We start from the raw sequence: 8268 nt of genomic DNA, 5'->3' as shown, positions 1-8268 counted from the left end.
AAATAAATATTTGAATGAAGGTTAGCAAGAAGATGAGAATGAGATACCATTCTTTTAAAACAGTTTTATTATCAAGGCCCACATCTCCATAGTTGTCAATTACACTGTTTGATGATTGATCCATCCAAACAACAACATCCAGACCCAAGAAGATGAGTATTGGATTTTAATTGATACAGGCATTTAATTCTTCAGAACTGGCTGCTGCTAGCATTTTTGCTTCTACCAACAATGTTCCAACACACAGGAAGATGCAACTGAAATAAGTAGTTGTTGCCACATAGTGCTCACACCTCAGACACTCCTGAGGCAGGACAACTGCAGAGCTATTCTGCTGCCAAAGTTTGTTAATTAAATTCTTAATTCCGAAAACTGGTGGATGATTCGAACACGGATGATATAATTAAGACATATCAGCTGGTGGATGATTCGAACACGGATGATATAATTTCATGGAATGAAGCGGGTACAACGTTTATTGTTTGGCGGCCTGCAGAATTCGCCAGAGATTTATTGCCGAATTACTTCAAGCACAACAATTTCTCAAGTTTTGTTCGCCAACTAAATACATATGTAAGTATTTTGCATTTAAATAGTTTATTCATGTTAAGAGTATCAAGCACAACAATTTCTCAAGTTTTGTTCACCAACTAAATACATATGTAAGTATTTTGCATTTAAATAGTTTATTCATGTTAAGAGTATCATTTTGACAGAGCAAGCTAAATATGAAACGTATTTCGATTTGTGCAATTTGTTACACCTTTCTTTTTCGAAGTTTTAAGCATCCGCGAAGGATTCTGAGGTATTTGCCAAAGGGTTTCTTTCGATAAATTTTTGTTGATTTCAGCAACTATTTTGTCTGCCATCGCTTTTTCTTTTTCTTTTTCTGTCCGTCTTCTTAAAACCCTATCCTACTCGCTTATCTATCTTTAGGATTTATGAAGACACATAAGTTTATTTCGCTTAAGAACTCTGTAATGGTTTTTGGTTTGTTGAGTTTCGATAATGTTTTTACAGAGCTCTTAATAGCTACTCTTTATATATTCTTATTTTTGCAGAATACATATAATATGCTTGGCTAGTCCCTGCCTGTAAAGAGTTATATATGTGTGCGCCTGCCACAAGACAACTCTTAACATAGAGTAGCTACTAAGATATTATAACCAGAGCTCTTTCCTATATAAGAGAGTTGCCTTGTCTATAGAATATACTTGTGGCTAATCGCCTTAACGAGTTGTGTATAGATGAGACATAAGACAACCCTTAACAGGGATTAGCCATTCAGATATTATAACAAGAGTTGTCTTTTCTATGGCTCATACCTGTTTAGAGTATATATTAATATAAAAGATAGTAGACAATTTTTAACAGGGATATTTGTTTTTTCCCTCATGTCTAAATAGTTCCGTTATGTAATGCTACATATTAACTTTATTATTTTGGTTTTTGGATTGATTTCATTATCATTATTTTCCAAGGATGTATATCTACATTCGCAATAAGACATTACGAAATTGTCGCCTGTAGTGTATTGCTTTTTATCCATTGGTGGCAACGAAACGCCGAACCTTAATTTGATTAATCAAAATAAGGGCTGCTTCCGACCTTCTTATCAGTTAAGTCACAAGATCGTAAAAGAAACAGTCAAACGCTATAGATTTTAGTTAAAGTTTTGTGTTTTTAACTTCACAAAGTGCTGCAGAAGAATGTTGTGGGAAAGTAACGTGGATCAGTCCTAAATTTATTTGAACCTACCCTCCTCTGTAAATGGCTTATACAATCTCAACTCTGAATTGAACCCTTAATACATGCCAAACATACATAATGCTGGTTAAGAGTCTCAGTCCATTCTAACGTGCAATCCCCGACTTGGAGCCTTAAAACACATATTGTAATCAGACAGGCATTCTTTGCTTGAAATAAGATGCATAATATTGGTCAAGAGTCTCAATCTACTGTAACATACAACCCCAGACCAAACAACAAACCTATGATCCATCAGAGATGTTTCGTGCCCAAGGTTCTAACTTATGCCTCCAATGATTTTGTAGATGTTTAAATTTCCATTTTAACTCTCAGCTATTTCTTTGAACTATGGATACTCTGAATTTGTTATTGTTGAGACTTTTGCATATTTCAAGTTACTACTTTTCTGTATATTTATGTACTACACTGTTGATAATTTTAATTTCTGGGTAATACGTATCATTAGAAGTATGAAAGAGTATCACAGGATGCTTCCTTACACTCAGGTGCCAATACCTGTCAAAAGGTGGGATGCATTGCTGCACCGTATGACAAATGCCATATCTGGCCCTATTTAATGTCTCTGTGACAACGCCACTATTTCATGGGGTGAAACATTCCATACACTTGGGAGGGAATTGAACCCTGCTGAAGGGAATATCACTACCCACTCTGAATCTGTTAGTCAAGCTCCTCGTGGTCTATCATCTAGAAGTATGATTTTGTAGGTTACATATTTCTGCACCTTTCTTCAAGCCTACAAATTTTATTTGAAATCCCAAACTTTTTGAAACCTACTGAACTTTTGGAAACTGATTACTATGATCTAAATGTTATTTTGCAAAAGATTATATAATTTTTAATATAATAGGTATATAAATTAACGAATACCACAATAAACAACATTTTTTGCTTGACATCCCCTACATAACAAGTTTTTGTAGTTTTTGGTTCAGAATTCAATTAATACTTGAAAATATTGCAATTCTTGTTAACTAGTGTGGAAAAAATTCCAAGGAGCAGATAATGTCCTCCATTTTTCTGACCTAATTTTTCCAAATTTTCTGATCTAGTTCCACTTTCTATCAATATTTTACAGAGCCATTCCAATTTTGTCCCAACCATGCTGAATAAAGATATTTTGAAACATTGTTGTTAGCTTTGATGTAATATAATCAAGATGTTGTTCTTTGCGATATTGATATGTTAGCACAATTGTTCTCGTTTTAGTTAATTTGTGGCCATGTTAAAGCTACAGCTTGTTTTTGTTTTTTTTTTTAACATTACACATTCATATAAAATATGTTGTCTATTCATGTAGTTGTTGTTAATAGACTAACCTTGTTCTATTTTTTAAACATTACACACATTCATATAAATTCTGTTGTATGTTCCTGTAGCTGTTGTTAATAGATGAACCTGTAGTTTTAATGAAATTTTTGTTATGAATGTGTTTTAAAAGCAGGTTTCAAATGGCATGCTTTTGTGGTGTATATCACATATATTTATTTGTTGAATATCAGCAATTACAAAAGTATTATTGTGGAAACTTACAGTAACACTATGTTCCGTCATACAGGGCTTTCGGAAGATTGTACCAGACAGATGGGAGTTCTCAAATGAGTTTTTTCACAAGGGGGAAAAGCAGCTACTTTCTGAAATACACAGAAGAAAAGGTCTAATACAACCTCCTCCACCACCTGAGAACAGATCTATTTCACCATCTAACTCTGGTGATGAGCAAACGTGGTCTTCCACCTCCTCTCCTAATTCTTCCACGGGGGTGGATGCTCTTAGCCATAAGAATGCAATTGAAGAAAATGAGAAACTGAAAAAGGAAAATCTGTTATTGGTATCTGAGCTGACACAAATGAAGAAGCTCCACAGCCAGCTTTTGCTCTTCTTATCCAGGCATGTAAATATCACATCAGCAGATCATGTTGCAAATTTTCTGTCCCAAAATGTTGGTCCTTCTGAAGGGTTGTCAATGTTGGCACGGTTAAAAGATTATTTGGAACAATATGGAGGAGAGGAGATTTCAAGAGATTTTCCTGGTAGCTCTTTGAGCTCGGGAGTTTCTGTGGCAAATGACGACCCTTTTGTTTCAAGCTCGGCAAAAGAAAGCATGGCCTCAAAGAGGCCACCTTTTGTAGATGGTGCATGTTGAGAAGTAGGTAGGAAAAGTTACATTTCTGTAAAGATAGAAGAAGATGATGACGAGAAAGGAAACCCCAAGCTGTTTGGCGTACCTCTGCTTCCTAGCAAAAGACCCCTTCCAGGATCTAACGATAATGCGCAACCTGAACCGATGATTCGCAAAATTGGAAGGTGTGCCAACTGATTTCACTCCCACAAGGGAGGTTTTTTCTTTGTTTTGAACTACGCTCTCTGTTTTTCCTGTAGCCAAAATGGTTGCAGTTGAAGAAAATTACATCTCCGGTAAAATGCCTGCTGTAAGGACTTAAACCTTTCGTTTTATATTTATATGGTGATCTTTACTATATGTTAAACGGTCAATCTATGTTGATCTTATATCTATATATATATGTTTCTGGCCAATTTTTGTCAAGAATTCCAGGACATGAATGCTTCTTATGAGAGCATTGCACTTCTTGTAACAGCTGTAAATTTTTTGAATTCTGAATCACCTCATGAAACAAATTGTGGTGAAATTAAACTATAGATGTGAAACATCATTTCATTTTATGTGGTATACATGGCAAAGTCTGACATGGGATTTGGAGATATAAAATTGAGGTTCGTCTTACCAGAGCTTGAATCACAAAAGCAGAATTCCAGATTGAGAGACGATGACCTCACCTGGAAGAAATGATGTTGTGTTGACGTTTTCTAAACAACAGCTCCGGCTAACGATTTCCAGCTCCGAGACCCGTTCGTGAGATTGTTAAACCAGGCTCCTCTGTCAGTTTGAACAGTGGTATACTCTGTGACATTGATCGCTGCCGGTAGTTTGAGTTTGATGCAAGAAGGAAACCGCAGAACAGTTACTAAACAGTTACTACTGGAGCTTAAGAATGCATAAACTGCGGAAGATAACTGCTGCCGGTAGTTTGAGTTTGATGCAAGAAGGAAACCGCAGAACAGTTACTAAACAGTTACTACTGGAGCTTAAGAATGCATAAGCTGCGGAAGATAACTGCATGAAGTTAACAGGACGCCGCCACTCCCTCGCAGAACATGAATATCCATGAATACACGACGCCACTCCCTCGCAAAACTGTCCCGCTCTATTTTGACGCCACGTGTCAGCACGAGACTGCAAAACTCCCGGTTGTGCCATTCAAAATCCGATGCCACGTGTCAGCATGAGGAACAAAGGGACGACGAAAGTCCCTTTCAAAGGAAGGCCTATCGGCCTAAAAACAAAATGTGCACCATTTTCCAAAATTAAAAAATGAATTGAATCGACTAAAGAAACTATTAAACCAAGGAAGTAACATTGTAGATCACTATAAATGAGGTTGTTGTAGAGGTTGAGCACACATGCTTGTGTGAGTAATTGGAAGCAAAGAAGGAAATGTGATAGTGAAATTCGTCTGGGTAATTTCCTTTTATTTTACCCTAGTGTGGTGTGCTCGATTGTAAGACATACTAGCACATTATGGGGTATCAAAACACACTAATACACTCTCTGTTTTTAATATAAAAAATTAATATTTTGTAACCAAAAGATTTGAACATATAGTGTGTTATGTATATCATAATGCACTAGTGTGAGGTCATATCCATAACACATCAATTGGATTTTTGTCTATATGCTAAAAAAAATTGAGGTTCTAATGTTATTAAGTACATTGATAATGATTTTCAGTGTGCTAACATTATATACACATTGATGTAATTAGGTTTTTTAAGTGCATTGAAAAAGGTTTTTTTTTTTTGGAATAACCAATTGTCTAAACTAATCTAGTCATCCTTCACATGCACACCAGTGCTTTTAATTTAGTGTAGAAACAATATGCTTTTTTTTTAAATAAAAAAAAAAAAAGATATTTTAGCATTCATAATAATAATGGTTATCGATGCACCTTATTAGTTCAACATTGACACATAATGTTTGTGAGTGCACCATTATATCATGATGATCTAGGTACATCGACAATAAAACCTCTACAAAAACCTTCGCCCCCTAACTTCTACTAGCAACTTCTACTATAAACAAGGAAGGAATGAATTTTTCAAAGAGGTTTTGTGAAAACATCCACTATAACATGTTCTCATTGTAGTGATATAGGTGTTAATATTTACATTTTTTTTACATAAATAATGTCAAAATAGCTATAGGTATGCTTCCTGCATTACATCTTCCATCTCCTAATTCTCATCCTTAGGGCTATAGCAACTCCATTAGTGAACTTGATTTGATCATTATATTGTTTCTCATCTATCTTGATGCTTTTAGAGTGGAAAAATTGGAAGAATCAACTTGTAGGAGTAATTTTGTCAACGAGATATAATTTGGAGAATTGGGGTTTGAAACCTTTTGGGACTATTTTAAGGCCTTAAATAATGTTTTTTTTTTGGGGGGTAAAACTTTATTTCATAAATGTGAGACCTTTTGACATTATTATACACTCAGAAACCTTTCCAACAATGTAATTAATTATGTCAATCAGAGTTCATATGTGAAATTTATACTTCCCGGAATTTGACCTACAATGTTTGACTACCATGGTTAGAGAGGAAGTCATGTTAGTGCCTATTATTCATGCAAAAGGGGCCACCCACATGGTGACTTGAAAGAATAAACTAGAAGGGTCATATTTGTTGCTCTAATTAAGAGTTTAATTGATCAAACTTAACCCATAGTTGGCTATCAGGTTTTGTTAAACTAGGCCACGAGGAGGAAGAGGGGTTCCATTCATTTCGATTATATCTTGTTCCACAACATATTAGAACAACTGGGAGCAGGAGTGAGAGAGCATATCAGAGGGGGTTTAATGTTCTTTAGTATCCTCAAAGGCCACATGTATCAGGGAACTCCAAAGAGACCTTCAACTCCTCCTGCTTTTGTACTCGCAATATTTCCATTCTAGAGAAAGAGAGATTAGAGCAACATAACCTTCTAGCTATATTTTCTCCCATAAGGGCTTCCTAGAGCACATATTGCGTTCATTGTGGTTGGTGTGTGCTTTTATTTTATTTTCCTCTATTTTCCACATTTTGTCTATTACATGCATAAGAGAAAACATTAATTAATAAATCTAAAATCTAAGGAAGTTAACTCTCATAGTATGGGTTTTAGTCTATTTTTATCAAACCTATTATGACAAATTGTCCACTGGAATATCCACAATAATTCATGGATCAATTATACCTTTACAAACCAAATGGATTTCTTCTAGAGCACCTCGACTTTTTTGTCTAAGATGCAACTAAATTTAAACAACTTGGAATGAATGTGAGGGATGAGACTAAATATAAATAACTTGTGGGGAGTCTCATCCACTTACCACTACATGCAAAAGCCTTGTGAAGATTGTGTGCTATAAAGAGAGTTCTAAGTCACTTGAAGCAAACTCAAGACTTTTGGATAAGGTAGAGGACTTCAAAGTAGTCATACATATAGATTCATGTTTTGAAAAAGATAAGGGGAATGTAGTGTCTACTTTAAGATACTCATGAGTCTTCGACTGGTATCTATCATTTTCGGATCATGCAAACAATCTTTTCCAACATTTTTTACTATAGAGGAAGAGTATGTGGTTGTTACAAAGGCAACAAAGGAGATTGTGTGGCTCAATAAGATTTTAGAGGATTTGCAGGGGAAACAAGTAAATGTTACTCCACTTTTGATTAACAATGCTTCTATAATCAGTTTGGCCAAGAATTCTAGATTCTATAAATGAACAAAGCATACTAATGCGAAGTATCATTTGATTTGATAGCATGCAAAGGCCAAGACCATTCACTTGATACATTGTTCCACAAGTGAGCAAATTATAGACATCTTCACCAATTCACTTGGAAGAGGAAAGTTTGAAAATTTCGAAAAGATGCTTAAATTCATAAACACCTCTCCATATTGAGAGGGGGGGATGTTAGATATAATAATCTTAGGGCTTATGGTGTGTTGTAGTTATTATTATTCATCTAGAAGAAATATGAAGAGTCGTGGTTAAATACAATAATCATTAGACCTCTTGGAAGATGAAACCAAAGGTCATTCCTCAATGTATTTATATGTGACTCACATTAAGAAAATTATTTCACGCCTAGACACAAAAGCTTGATTATGAATATGTTTATTTTCATTGTAGAGCTTGCTTTGAAATAAAACATTTAGCAACAAACTACCTAAAAGGGCCAAGGCAAGTTAAGAAGCATCAATGCAGATCAACTTGGTGGGTTGGAGCCAAGGAATAACATCCACTACTTAGCAAAGAAGATCCACCTAAATTGGACCCCCTATGGAAGAGGCAAAAATAGGTCCATAAGAAATTAAGGACACTCTAGTGGATTTAGAGGGAATTAAGGATAGTTCATCAAAAAAAGTCC

General features: G+C 35.3%; 1 pseudogene across 1 annotated transcript; it reads left to right on the top strand.

The window, feature by feature from the left end:
- The first annotated feature begins 363 nt into the window (after nucleotides 1-363).
- LOC149157035 (heat shock factor protein HSF24 pseudogene) lies at nucleotides 364-3916 on the top strand (annotated as a pseudogene). The gene is made up of 2 exons (XR_016263391.1): nucleotides 364-573; nucleotides 3329-3916. The product of XR_016263391.1 is annotated as a heat shock factor protein HSF24 pseudogene (transcript).
- Nucleotides 3917-8268: the final 4352 nt, after the last annotated feature.

The sequence above is a fragment of the Pinus tabuliformis genome, chromosome 9 (genome assembly GCF_031772625.1).
Source record: "Pinus tabuliformis cultivar Carrire ecotype Pingquan chromosome 9, CPIR1, whole genome shotgun sequence".
In the NCBI taxonomy this organism is placed as follows: Eukaryota; Viridiplantae; Streptophyta; class Pinopsida; order Pinales; family Pinaceae; genus Pinus; species Pinus tabuliformis.
Note: the sequence above shows the minus strand (reverse complement) of the source record. Positions and strands in the feature narration are given on the sequence as shown.